Source organism: Marmota marmota, unplaced genomic scaffold, assembly GCF_001458135.2.
Source record: "Marmota marmota marmota unplaced genomic scaffold, marMar, whole genome shotgun sequence".
Lineage (NCBI taxonomy): Eukaryota > Metazoa > Chordata > Mammalia > Rodentia > Sciuridae > Marmota > Marmota marmota.
The window spans coordinates 34,055,571-34,070,177 of record NW_025999982.1 but is presented as its reverse complement, the minus strand read 5'-3'; the positions used below and the strand labels follow the sequence as shown (position 1 = coordinate 34,070,177).

At 32.7% G+C, this 14,607-nt stretch overlaps 1 pseudogene; it reads left to right on the top strand.

Moving 5' to 3' along the window:
- LOC107143697 overlaps positions 1 to 14,607 on the top strand; it is an 86,091-nt pseudogene that overhangs the window by 16,284 nt on the left and 55,200 nt on the right.

The following is a 14,607-nucleotide window of genomic DNA, read 5'->3' as shown; positions in this document are numbered from 1 at the left end:
AAAAGTCATATTTAATGATTGATTATTAAGTAGTTTAATAATTATCCCCAAATCATATATTATTCATTAAATGATAACAGTATAGTCCCATCCTCATGATCTTGTATATAAAATAATAAAATGTTATATGAGCAACTATTTCAAAGGTATGTTTAATAGAAAAACAGAGAAAGTCTTATGGCATTATACAAATAGAGGTCTCTGGTTAGATCCTGGGCTGGTCTAAATTGTTATACCATGCCAGAGAAGCAGCTTCGGAATAAGGAAGAAAGCCCCACCCAAAGAATTCAGCAGACAGGAAGGTGAAAGGCAAGTTGGGGTGAGCACTCAGAATTGCCACGCAATGCAGCTAGTTGTGTATGAAGGGCGAATTGCACATGCAGAAATGAATACAGCAATGTACACTAGAATTGAACAGACTACCGGAGCAAAAATAGAAAAAACAAATGGGACAAGTAGAGAGATTATTTTAGCCACTCCGTTTGTCACCATTAGTGAAGAAAAGTTGAAGACACATAGCTAAAACCAATGTATATCTGGAAACCATAACATACACATATATGGAATACATTGTTTACGTAAATTCCTAATGTAGAGAGTCCAACAAGCTTCAAAATGTTAATTGCTTCATATAATTTCAAGATAAATAGCATTTCTGGGTATTATTGCAAGTAGCTATCTGAAACAGTGCATTTTCCTTATTCTTTTTTATTTAATTTTTATTGGGGCATATTATTTATACAGAATGATTGGTTTCATTGGGTCATATTCAGATATACATAAATAAGTATTTTTTATGATAAGATTCTGGTACACAGAAAGGAGAAAACCAGTCATCACTCCCTTCTTTGAGAATTGTGTCCAAGAGAGGCTTATTTCATAGGGTAGTGTCACTCCATTCCTCTCATTGGAAGAAATTATTAGCAATGAGAGACATTGCTGGGAGAACTTAAAGAACACAAAACCTCTAGAAGTAAATTTAATGGAGGAGACTAGATAGCACATGTATAATGGCTTACTGAAAAAAACATGAAGGAATCAGCGAAGTGACATACTCATTTCTGGCAAGTTTGGAATATATTTAAAGTGGAGAATTATTGAATTAATTTATATTTTAAAATTTTAATTAGCTTGTGTTTTCACATCTGCAAAATGATTTCAATGTTCTCTGAAAAAATGAATACGATACTAAAGACAATTTTTAAAAGGTGAGTATTATAAATGTATTAATAGCAAATATTAAAAAATAGATTTCAATAATTAAACAGTGGTGCTTGAGTGAAAATGTCTCAGAAAAATATTTTATTATTTGTATAACATAAAAAGGAATTTCAAAAATAAAAAAAAATGAATAAGAAAAGGGGTTTATTTTCTAAATAGTTCAGGAACAAGTGACTATTGACACAGGAAGAAAACTTATTTATAGTATCTCATACCACATCAGAATAAATCCACATGAATTAAAGACTTAACTATCAACATTTTTCTCCCACATTGTTTCTATGGAAAAAAAAAAGAGTGCTGAAATATTTAAAGTTGTTGTTTATGAAACATTTAGAGGAGAAAGAACATGTAAGTTTGAAAATATAAGCTTGAAATTGGAACAGAAAAGCCTAACACATAATTGTAGATGTCTAATATCTTAATGCAGTTTAGGAAAAAAAAAATATATCTGGGCACAGACTTACAGGTGCATACATAAATGAATTAGACTTCAGTCCCTGTTCCCCTTCTCTGCAGGGTGTTCTAGTTCAGGGTACAACCTGAACATCTGCACCTATGACCCTGATGAAAGGTGAGTATATTTTTTTTATAGCCTCCTACTCAAAAGACCACAAGGTTCCAAAAATAAATAGGAAAAGTCAATTCACAAGAGTAAAAACAATGGGTTAGTTATTATAAGAAAACATATTCAACCACACCACTTTAAAATAATTTTTCTAATTAAAATGCTGAAATTTATTCATCTGCCATAACCTACATGATTTTATATTAAATTATTTTAAAAAATTTAACTACTTATTTTTAACTTAAAATAATAATTATACATATTTATGGAGTACAGTGTGACAATTCAATATGTTTTGTGTGTATTGTGTTTAAGAGAGAGAAGAGACATTAAACTGTTCATGTCACTTTGTTTAGTTTATTTTCTCACAGAGGATTAATATAAATAAAATTATCTTATTAAACTACTATTAATGACATTAAAATGCTTATGTTCTAAAATAATTTTAAAAATGGGTTATAATTCTGCTTAGGAGACCAAAAACTTTGCAAATACTAAAACTAGAAGGAAATAGCTAAAAGTAGTTTCAGAATTTAGGTCATGGGGTTATGGGAACTTTTTCTCCTTGATTTTCTTATTTTCTAATTTTTCAGTTATGATAATAATGAGTTTTTATTTAATAATGTTATATTATAAAAAGATTTTAATGAAAAGTTAAGAATATCATATGTGATTTTTATTTATTTTAAAGTGATCCATAAAACTATTAAATTCATACTTATTAATGGGTACATTATGATGCTTCAATATATGTATGTATTGTATAATGTTTAAATCAGATTAAGCACATTTATCTCAAATATTTATCACTTCTTTACAGTGAAAACTTTCAAAATATTTTCTTCTACTTTTTGAAATGCACAGTACGTTATTGTTATCTGTAGGCAGCTTATTGTGCAGTAGCATATCAGAAGGTGCTCCTATCTACCTGCAAATTTGTATCCATAGATCAACCTTTTCTATCCTTCTGGTCTCTGGTAATCACCATTCTACTCTTGACTTACATGATTTCACATTGAGTGTGATCATGCAGAATTTATCTTTCTGGGCCTGGATAATTTCACTTAATATAATGATCTCCAGTTCCACCCAAGTTGCACACATGGCATTATTTTTTATGGCTGAATAGCATTTGATTATATATCACATTTTCTTCCCCACTCATTAGTTTATGGACACTCAGGTTGTTTCTGTATCTTGGGTATTACGGATAGTGCTGTGATAAACAGGGAACTTCAGAAGTCTCTTCAACATACTGATTTTATTTCCTTTGGAGTGGGATATTCCTCCACAATGGAATGATTACTGGATCACAGGATAGTTCTATTTTTAATTTTTTCCATACTATTTTTCATAGTGGCTGTACTAATTTACATTTCTACCAAAAGTGGGCAAGAGTTTCCTTTCTTTACATCCTGCCCAACACTTGTTTTAATTACTCATCTTGATAATAGACATTATTACTAAAATGATGCAATATGTCATTATCTTTTTTGCATTTTTTGATGATTAGTGATTTTGAGCAATTATTTAATATACCTGGTGATCATTTGTATGTATTATTTTGATAAATAGATAACATATATTTAGATTCTTGCCCATTTTAATTGTTTTTCTTTATTTGCTATTAAGACTTTGGAATTATATGCATGTGTGTATCATATATATTATATATGATATCCTTAGAATATATATATATATATATATATATATACACACACACACACACACACACACACACACATATATATACACACACACACACATACATATATATATTCTAAGTATATCAGGTATGATTTTTAGTCCAGAAAATAGAAAGTATGAAACATTGTTGATGTGAGAATCCTATACAAATAACATGAGTTTTCTCCAATATATAAAATATTATTTAATAGCAAGGTTTAATCAGTCTGTACAGATTCTTAAATAGCATGAAAGAAAGTTATTGCCAAAGAGGAATGTTTTAGACAAAGGAAGGACTACCTGGGGCTCCTTGAAACTCAAGGTCCATTGTACAGCACCAAGCAGTAGACTGAGAAGCAATGATGATGGTGACAACTGAAATGATAGCAGCTAATATTTTTTAAGTACTTACTAGGTGCTAGAAAGTGCTTTACATATTTTAACATTCTAACTTATAATATTGCTATATGGTAGTTCTGATTATTATCCTTTTTTGAGAAGTGAAGAAATTGAGATCTAAATAAGTAATTTCCAATGGCCATGTATCTAATAAATGATGGATGTCCAGGTGAGCAGTTTCAGAGCTTATCTTCTCTTTTAGGAGACTGATCTCTTAATGATTATTTTTTGATCCAGAGATTTCTTAGCAAGGGCAATTAAAAAGATCTCTAACAATTCTCCCTGGCATGTGTTTAATTAAAGAACATTTGTAGAAGAATTTTTAATAGTCTAAGTATTTAAAACTGTTATAAAATCATCTCCATCAAAGTTTAAAACATTAGCTCCGTGAAAAACTCTGATAAGAGGATGAAAATTCAAGCTATACACTGGGAGAAAACATTTGCAAACCACATATTTGACAGAGGCTATGCTTCTTGACAATGCTCAGCAATAAAGAGAAAAAAAAACAAATAATTCAATTAGAAAATAACAAAAGACATGGCAGATTTACCAAAGAGATTAAAGAGACTATGCAGATGGCAAATACATAAAATGATGTGCTACATTGTTAACAATTAGAGAAACAGAGTTTAATGGTATAATGAAAAATACAGTTAAGTTGTGGGGACAAGATGGAATAGATTCACATCTCCTTATTCCTCCTCATAAGTAAAAGTTAAACACTTTGGGGAAAGTATATATATATACTTGATATATATATATATCAAGGTTTATATATATTCATATCTATCTATATAGATAAATAGATATCTCCACATATACATGGCTTTATGTGTATGTATACAGTTACAATTATGTCAATTTTATGTGCTTGTATATATACACATGCATGTATGTATTGACAAATATGAAAGTATTTGAAAGGTGGAGATAAGAGAGAAGATGAGTTTGAGTTCTGAGAAATGAGACTGTGATGAGTTCCCTGGGTTTCCTTTTCATTTCACATCCCTCACTCTGTGCTGGAGAGAAAGGAACCATGGAAACTCCAATGAGTTTTTTTTTTTTTTTATTTTATTGGACCCAAGAAATGTCTCCATTCTTCAGTCAAAGAACAAGAAAAGGGCAAGCCTAGCAAGGGGGAAAACAACAACAACAACTCTCAGACAGTATTATCCCTCTCTAAATCAGCAAACACCATGGACAAATTGTAACTATACATACCACCAATAGCAAAGATGGAGTGGAGCACAAAGATCTCTGCCCTTGTGAAGCTGCAGCCAAGTCACTCCCTTCATCACTGGATTGGGGTCAGGGAAGATAAGTGGGAAGCCAGATATTCCTTCCCTCCCAGTGTTAGCAAGCTCCTCGCCACCCCACCCTCACAGTGGCAATGTGAGCCTTGCCAGGAGCAGTAATGGGACATTATATGCCCACCAAATCAGGGTGGCACCAGCACAAGTAAAGCAGGGACACTGAACTTCCCACCAACCCAAAAGCAAGAAATGGTTTTCCTTTGGGGTGTCTCCTGCAGCTAGGTAGGCAACCTTGACTTTCACTGCTCCCTGATGACACTAAGGTAGCATCCACCTCTTTGCTGATTAACAATGACAGAGGGCACCTGCTAAAGCAAATTATTTAGATAAGCTCCAGAGACTCATAACATAATAACCAAAATTTCCAGATAAAATATAAACTCACGTGTCAAACAGAAACAGAAAAAAAATCTCACCTTAAATGAGAAAGACAAGCACAGATGACAACACCAACATGAAACCGTATGAAAAGGATTTTAAAGCAGTCCTCATAAAAATATTTCAACAAGATTGAAGCAATTGAAAAAATAGAAAGTCTCAGTCAAGAAATAGAAAGACTGCAAAGATAGGAAAACACTAAAAAGCCAAATTAAAATTTTATAACTAAAAAATAAGATAAGTGAAGTCAATGGATAAACTTAACAGCAGAAAAGATGTGACAGAAAAGAACTTGAACACAGGACGTAGAAATAGAGAAATGATAAGAAAAAGTAAGAGAATATGAACTGAAAAGAAAATGAACAGTGCCTTCAAAATTTGTGGGAACTATATTAAAATATATAGCTTTTATGCTATCAGAGTCCCAGAGAAGGAGGAAAAAAGTAGGGTTGAAAGTGTATTCAAACAAATAATGGATGAAATTTTCTCAGATTTGGCAAAGGACATAAACTTATAGATTTAAGACACTAAGAAAATGCCAGACAGGAAAAATCCAAAGAAAACTATGCCAGGACAGATCATAATCAAACATCTAAAAACTAAGATGCAGGGGAAAAATTTAAAAAATATCAAGAAATAAAAACCTTACCTATAGGAAAGAATTCAAGTTATGATGGATTTCTCCTCAGAAATCATGAGGCTAGAAAAAAAGTAAAACAATATTTTCAACAGCTAAAAGACTGTCAACCTATAATGTGGGATTGCAAGACAAATAATCTTAGATGAACAAAAACCAGGAGAATTTCTTGCCAGAAGACCTAACCTAAAAGAATTATTTTTTTTTTCAAACACAAAGAGATGATAAAAGAAGGAACCTTGAAACAAAGGGAAAAAGAAAGAGTAAAATTCAAATAGGCTTTTTTTCCTCTTAACTTTTCAAAAATCATGGATAGGGAAAGAACTCAAGGCATACCTAACTCAGATGGAAAGGAATATTAGAGAAGACATGAGACAGCAAGTCCAAGCAATAAAAGTATATTTTGAAAATGAATTAAACAAACAAATTCAAATGGCAAAGAACGAGCTTTACCAGGAGATAGAGATCTTAAAAAAAAAATCAAACAGTAATCCTAGAAATACAGGAAACTTGAACAACCAACAATAAAAAATAAAAAAAAAAAGAAATGCAGGAAACTATAAACCAAATTAAAAACTCAAACGAGAATATTACAAATAGACTAGATCAAGTAGAAGTCAGAACATCAGATTATGAAGACAAAGTTTATCAACTTGAAAAGAATATAGTCAACACAGAAAAGATGCTTAAATCCCACGAGCAATCTATTCCAGAGATATGGGATGTCATAAAAAAACCAAATTTGAGAGTCATCGGGATAGAAGAAGGCATAGAGATTCAAACCAAAGGAATGGACAACATATTAAATGAAATAATTCTAGAAAACTTCCCAGAGATGAAAGATGGAATGGATTGCCAAATCCTGGAAAACTACAGGACCCCAAACATTCAAAACCGTAAGAGACCAACTCCAAGACATATAATTATGAAGATAGCCAACATACAGAACATGGAGAGAATATTAAAAGCTACAAGAGAAAGGAGGCAGATTACATTCAGGNATAGTAGGGGATAGGAAAGGTAGCAGAATACAACAGTAACTAATATGCCATTATGTAAAAATGTGAGTGTGTTACTGATGTGATTCTGCAATTTGTATTTGGGGTAAAAATGGGAGTTCATAACCCAATTGAGTCAAATGTATGAAAGATGATATATCATGAGCTTTGTAATGTTTTGAACAACCAATAAAAAAAAGACACTATAAAAAAAAGAAAGAAAGAAAGAAAAGAAAAAAACCCTTGAGGGCATGTCAAAGGGACACAGCATCAAACTGAAAGAGCTCCCAGTGATTGATGCTGGAACACACTGAGCAACAAAATAAATAAAATGGTATTGAGTTATAGCCTAAAGTGGAAAAGAGATTTTCTCGAGTCTGTACTGATGCAAATAAATGATTGAATAAATAAATTAATGAGGGAGAATAGGTGACTCTACTGTGCAAGATAATTCCAAATAATTCATGTAGATTTTGCATCCTCAAGGAGGCAGGGCACTCCCTACTACCCAAGTGGGGGCTGTGCATAGGGTCTCTTTTCCAAAGAATACACTCCAGGAAGGAAAAACACTCTATAGGAAAGAAACCTGGTGCTCAAGGTTAACATCACATAGTGGTCAGTCATACTGATATTACGTACCCTTGATATGAAGGGATGAAAATGGCACCTTACCTCTGTGGTCTTCCTTCCCCAAACCTCTAACCCCAGTGTGCTTATGAGATGACATCAGAGAAGTTTCATTTGAGGGACATTCTGCACAATACTTAAATAGTACACCTCAAAACCGGCCAAGTTATCAAGAACAAGGAAAATCTGAACAGCGCAAGGCTATTAGATAAAAACTAAGGAAATAAGAATAAAGAATGGATGTCAGTTAATAAAAAAAAAACTTTTCAAAATTTTATTTGATGGTTGAAGAAAAACTATAATATTGAATATATGTAATGAGGAGAAAGAAAATATTCAAGACATGAATATTATAGATGGAGGAGAATAAAGGAAAGTTTTATTTCAATAGTCTTATTAGAGCTGGTAGAAGCATGACACAAATAGACAGACAATTTATTATATATAATTTACTTCCTGCAGGAATTATAGAAATTAATATACTTAAAAACTCTACAGGTAAATCAAAATTAAATTCTAAAGAATGTTCAAAGTAACCTTCAAGAAGGCATGAAAAGAAATTAAAAAACAAAACAAAACAAAAAACAAAATGCCAGATTTAAGCCTTAAAATGTCAATAGTAACATTGAATATCAACACATAAATAAATTGATTAAAAGACAAAGATTAGCAGAGTGGATTAAAACGTTACTATATGCTAACTGCAAGAAAATATCTTAAAATACAGCACTATAGGCAAACCGTGAGTAAACGAAAAGAAGAATATATAATATAAACATCTATCAAAATAAAGCAGAGTTGGGGCTGAAGGTGTAGCTCAGTGGTAGAGCACTTGCCTAGCATGTATGAGGCTGTAGTTTGATTAGAAACTACAGAAAAGAAAAGGAAAAAATACTAAGGCAGGAATAACTTTATTAATGTCACATAAAGTATGCTTCATAGCAACAACATTTACCAGGGAGAGACACAATCATTACATAATGATAAAGAAGTCAATCTTCCAAAAAGACTAAGGAATCCTAAGTGCGTATGTTCTACATAACAGAACTGCAAAGTGCATGAAGAAAACCTGATAAAAATTGAAATGAAAAAGGGACAAATCCATAATTATGGTTCGGGAATTCAACACTTCTTTTTAAATAAGGATAGAACAACTAGTGAGAAAATCTGTAAGGTTATTCAGCACCACCATCTACCAAGAGAATCTGATTGGTTTTCATGGAATCCTCCACTTAACAACAACAAAATTCATCTTCCTTGAAGAACCCAAAGAACCTTTACTGTGATTGATCATATCTAGGCCATAAAACAGATTTCAAAAAATTTAAAAATAATTGAAATCAAAATTTGTATTCTGGTCATGATATAATCTAAATAGACATCAATATCACAAATATAACAAAAAATTCCCAAACTCTTGGAAACTAAACAATGTGTTTCTTTTTAAAAACAATTTGTTCTAGTTAGTTATTCATGACAGTAGAATGCATTTTGACACATCATAATTAAATGGAGTATAACTTCTCATTCTCCTGGTTGTACATGATGTAGAATCACACTTGTTGTGTAATTATATATGTACATAGGGTAATAATGTACATATATTATTCTATTATCCTTTATACTATTCTACTATCTTCATTCTATTATCCTTCCTACCCAGATACCCCCTCCCCTCCCTTCACTCTCCTCTGCCTAATCCAAAGTACTTCTATTTTCCCCTAACTTCCCCTTTATTGTGAATTAGCATCTGCCTATCAAAGATAACATCTGGCCTTTGATATTTTGTCATTGGCTTATTTCACTCAGCATGATGGTCTCCAGCTCCATCCATTTACTGGCAAATGCCATAATTTCATTCTTCTAAGTAATATTCCATTATGTATATATACCACAGTTTCTTTATCCATTCATCTATTGAAGGGCATCTAAGTTGGTTCCACAATTTAGCTATTGTGAATTGTGCTGCTGTAAACATTGATGTGGCTGTGTCCCTGTAATATGCTGTTTTTTAAGTCCTTTGGGTATAAACCGAGGAGTGGAATAGCTGGGTTAAATGCTGGTTCCATTCCAAGTTTTCTGAGACATCTTCATACCACTTTCCAGATTGGTGCATCAATCTGCAGTCCAACTGGCAATGTATGAGTGTACCACATATTGGCCAAAATTTGTTATTGCTTGTATTCTTGATTTTGCCATTTTGACTAGAGATGAATTCTCTAGTTTAATAGTTTTGATTTGCATTTGTCTAATTGCAAGAGATGTTGAACATTTTCATATATTTGTTGATTGATTATATTTCTTCTTCTGAGAAATGTCTTGTTTAGTTCCTTATCCCACCTATTGATTGGGTTTTTTGTTTTTGTTTTTTCGGTTTTTTTTTTTTTTTTTTTTTTGGTGTTAAGCTTTTTTAGTTCTTTATGTATACTGGAGACTAATGCTCTGAGATGCAAGTGGTAAAGACTTTCTCCCCTTCTGTAGGCTCTCTCTTCATATTACGTATGGTTCCTTTGCTGAGAAGAAGCTTTTTAGTTTGAATCCATCCCATTTATTTTGATTTTTAATTATACTTATTGCATTTTAGAAGTCTTATTAAGGAAGTCAGGTCCTAAGCTGACATGGTAAAGATTTGGGCCTATTTTTCCTTCTATTATGTGCAGGGTCTCTGTTCTAGTGCCTAAGTCTTTGATCCACTTTAAGTTGATTTTTGTGCATATTGAAAAATAGGGATTTAATTTTATTTTGCTACATATGGATTTCCAGTTTTCCCAGCAACATTTGTTGAAGAGGCTATCTTTTCTACAATGAATCTTTTTGGCAATATTGTCTAGTATAAGATAACTGTATTTATGTGGGTTTTTCTCTGTGTCTTCTATTTTGTACCATTGGTTTACATGCCTATTTTGGTGCTGATGTGATGCAATTTTTGTTCCTATGACTGTAGTATAGTTTAAGGTCTGGTATAGTGATGTCTACTGCTACACTTTTCTTGTTAATAATTGCTTTGTCTATTCTGTGTCTCTTATTTTGCCAAATTAATTTTATGATGGCTTTTTCTATTTCTGTGAAGAATGTAATTGGGATTTTAATAGGAATTACATTAAATCTGTATAACGCTTTTGGTAGTATGGCCATTTTGACAATATTAATTCTGCCTATTCAAGAACATGGGAGAGCTTTCCATCTTCTAAGGTCTTCTTCAATTTCTTTCTTTAATGTCCTATAGTTTTCATTGTAGAGGTAGTTTTACACTTTTTGTTAGACATTTTAGAGGGAATGCGTTCAATTTTTGTCCATGTTGGCCTTGGGTTCAGCATAGACAGCTTTTATACTGTTGAGGTATCTTCCTCCTATGCCTAGTTTTTCTAGTGTTTCGAACATGAAGGAGTGCTGTATTTTATCAAATACTTTTTCTGCATCTATTGAGATGATCATATGATTCTTGTCTTTAAGTCAAGAATTACGTTCATTGATTTTCATATGTTGAATCAACCTTGCAGCCCTGGGATGAACCCCATTTGATCATGGTGCACTGTCTTTTTGATATATTTTTATGCAATTTGCTAGAATTTTATTGAGAATTTTTGTGTCTATGTTTATCAGGGATATTGATCTGAAGTTATCTTTCCTTGATGTGTCTTTGTCTGGTTTTAGTATCAGGGAGATACTAGTCTCATTGAATGAGTTTGGAAAACTTCCTTCCTTTTCTATTTCATGGAATGATTTGAGGAGTATTGGTGTTAATTTTTCTTTGAAGGTCTTATAAAACTTGGCTGAGAATTTGTCTGATCCTGGGCTTTTCTTGGTTGGTAGGCCTTTAAAATAATTAGGTGAAAGAGGAAATCTTGATGGAACAAAAGTACCCTGAACTGAATGAAAAGGAAAAAAAATTGTGGGATGCAATTAAAGCAGTCCTATGGGGAAATTTTCTACTACTAAATATTTACATTAGAAACGAAGATATCTCAAACCAATAATCTATGCTCCCGTATTTAGAAACTAGAAAAAGTAGGGGAAAATAAACTAAAATCAAGAATAAGGAAAAAAAAACAACAAAATTACAGTATAAATTCTAAGAAATTAAATGCAGAGAAACAATTGAATAAATCAATGAAACAGAAAGTCACTTCTTCAAAAAGAATAATAGGATCAAGCCTCTGGCAAGACAGATAAAAAATAGAATATGAATCACCAATATCATGAATAGACCAAGGAATATTACTTCAAACCCAAAGATAGCAAGTGGATAAAACCATAGGGGATCTCCCTCTATACCTGTCAGAAGGGCTAAAATAAGATGTACTGTTGACCCTCATATTACCTGTATATGCACACATAAACACCTATGCACACATCAGTGTAAGTAAATCTGGCAAAAGTAAGTCACATCTTGTGGATTGTACCAATGTCAGTTTCCTGGATTTCACAGTGAAGAGTTAGAATATTACCATTATAATTTGAATAAAAAGCTCACAGGACCTTTTTTTAACTTCCTGTGTATTTCCTGTAATTATTTCAAAATAAAAAAGTTTTAAAGAACTTAAGTCAGAGTGTGGAAGCTTTGTTTCTTATTTTAAGTGATATGGCAGACATCATCCTTTTGGAGATAAATTAATATCAACAGCTATCAAGTATGAGCTATGTCAGGTATTCTGCTATGATATATACTTATAGATTCTTACATTATTAAAAAAATTACAAGATAGGAGTGTTTTAGTTCATTTGGGGGTGACAAAATAGAAGATTGGAGTTAAATCAGTTTCCTATGTTTTCATAAGTACTGCAGTGCCATATCCCACAGAGTACAGTGAAACTGGCAATGCTCCTAGGAGTGGTGGGAAAGCCTTCCTGCCTCTGTATATATACCTCTGCTAAGCATGGCAGATGCTTATGCTTTTGATGTTGGTCTTAAGACTTCTCCATTTCTGACTAGAAATGTGTCTGATCTTATGAAAGAAGGAAAAGAGATACCATACAGAAAAATGTAGATAAAGACAGATGGTTATCTGAGACATACTGGATCCATTTTGTGATTTTACTCACATCTAATCCAAAGATGAGGGGTTTCCTGAAAACAAATCTTATATACTGGAAAATTTCTCCTAATATTGGCCTTCATCTTGATACTTAAAATTGTAGTGCAGGAAATTTGATCAAAATCAGTCAATCCATTTGAAAGTTAATAGGAAACAAACAGATGTGAAACACTAAAAGGTCCAGTCGATTTCACTATGTTCAATCAATACTTTTTTCATTCCCAATTCAGCAGGTAGTCTTCTTTTAAACATCCATGTAAGTGAAGAATGAATAAAAACTGTTTGATTTTTACCACATCCTGTTAGTTGAAAATTAGCAACAGGAAGCCAAAAGATAGACTATTCAATAACAAATTTATCTCTCTCTTTCATATGAGTAAGTTCTCTTCATGTAGACCACAGAAATAAAAAGAACTCTGTAATTTAGATATTAAGAGCTTTAGTACATTTTTTGTTTGATTTTTAGTAGGTCCTATATTCAACTAATGATTTTTGGCTAAGAGTGATTTTGTGATTGAGCTTTAAACACAGTCATATAGATGAAATCATTATTGTGCTTGACTTAAATGCTGACAGTTTAGTTTCTGATCTTAATTTTTTTTTGTCTTATACCATAATAATGGAACCCTTCTTACATTTCTAAATCATGTAGGTAAATCTCAATCCCAAACATCAAGAGTAACAACCTCCTTCCCTTTTTGGGAAAGTATTCATTCTTTTAACAACATATAATCAGCATTCAAGTGCCAGGTATTATGTTTAGTGTTGGGATATATCAAATTACCCAAAATTGTGTTTGTGATCTGGCTACACAAAATTAGTATATGACATAGATATTTTAAAGCCAACAACCATTTCATTGTATTCAATCTAACAGAAATGAAAATACAGATTCTTCCATGAAGACTTCATAATCTAGTAATAGAAACTTTCCAATAAACGTAAATTAGAAGATTTGGGAAGATTTCCTTAAGGAAGTGCTCAAGCTGATATTAAAAGGATGAGTAAGAGGAGCCCAGTGGACAAGGCACACAGGAAAGCAAAACTTTTCAGGTAGAGGAGAATTCCCAGAGAAATCTAGACTCTAGGAGACAATGGGGAATATGTTGAGTCTTGACTGGAGAGAAGAATAAAACCACAAAGTTTCTCATGTACAAGATTTTTACAGAGTGCAATTGAGAAATGTCAAATTCTAAAGAGCAAGAGAATGAACAGGAAATCTTTTTGGGGTGGGGGAAGAACACTCTAGAGTCATATGTGGGCTGCAGTGCCTGGGGAGGTGTATGAGAATTTGGACCTGACTGGATGCTGGCTAATACATTGCAAGAGGCAGGAGGTAATGAAAGATCTAAACAAAAACAATGGCTTACAAACAGTGAGGAGGAGCCAATCCCAGGGAAATCAGGAGTGTTTTCACTATACTCACCTGTGTAAAGTGGTTGTAGAGAGAAATGCAGATGGAGATATCCGATGTGGGAAACTATATGTAAAACTAAGGTAGAAAATGAAGAGGAATTATGTCTGCATGGAGGCAAAGAGGAAGATAATAAGTCCAGTTTCACACATCCACAGGGACATATTTGGTTGGGATTTTCCATTAGGCTTTGGAGACCACAAAAGAAATCAGAACTGAAATTACATATGCAGAGTCAGAGGTGTACAGTAGGTAAATTTTAGCTCATGGGAAACAGCATATGAATGGTTCAGCTTACGGGATGGGGGTAAGGGGGTGGGAGGGATG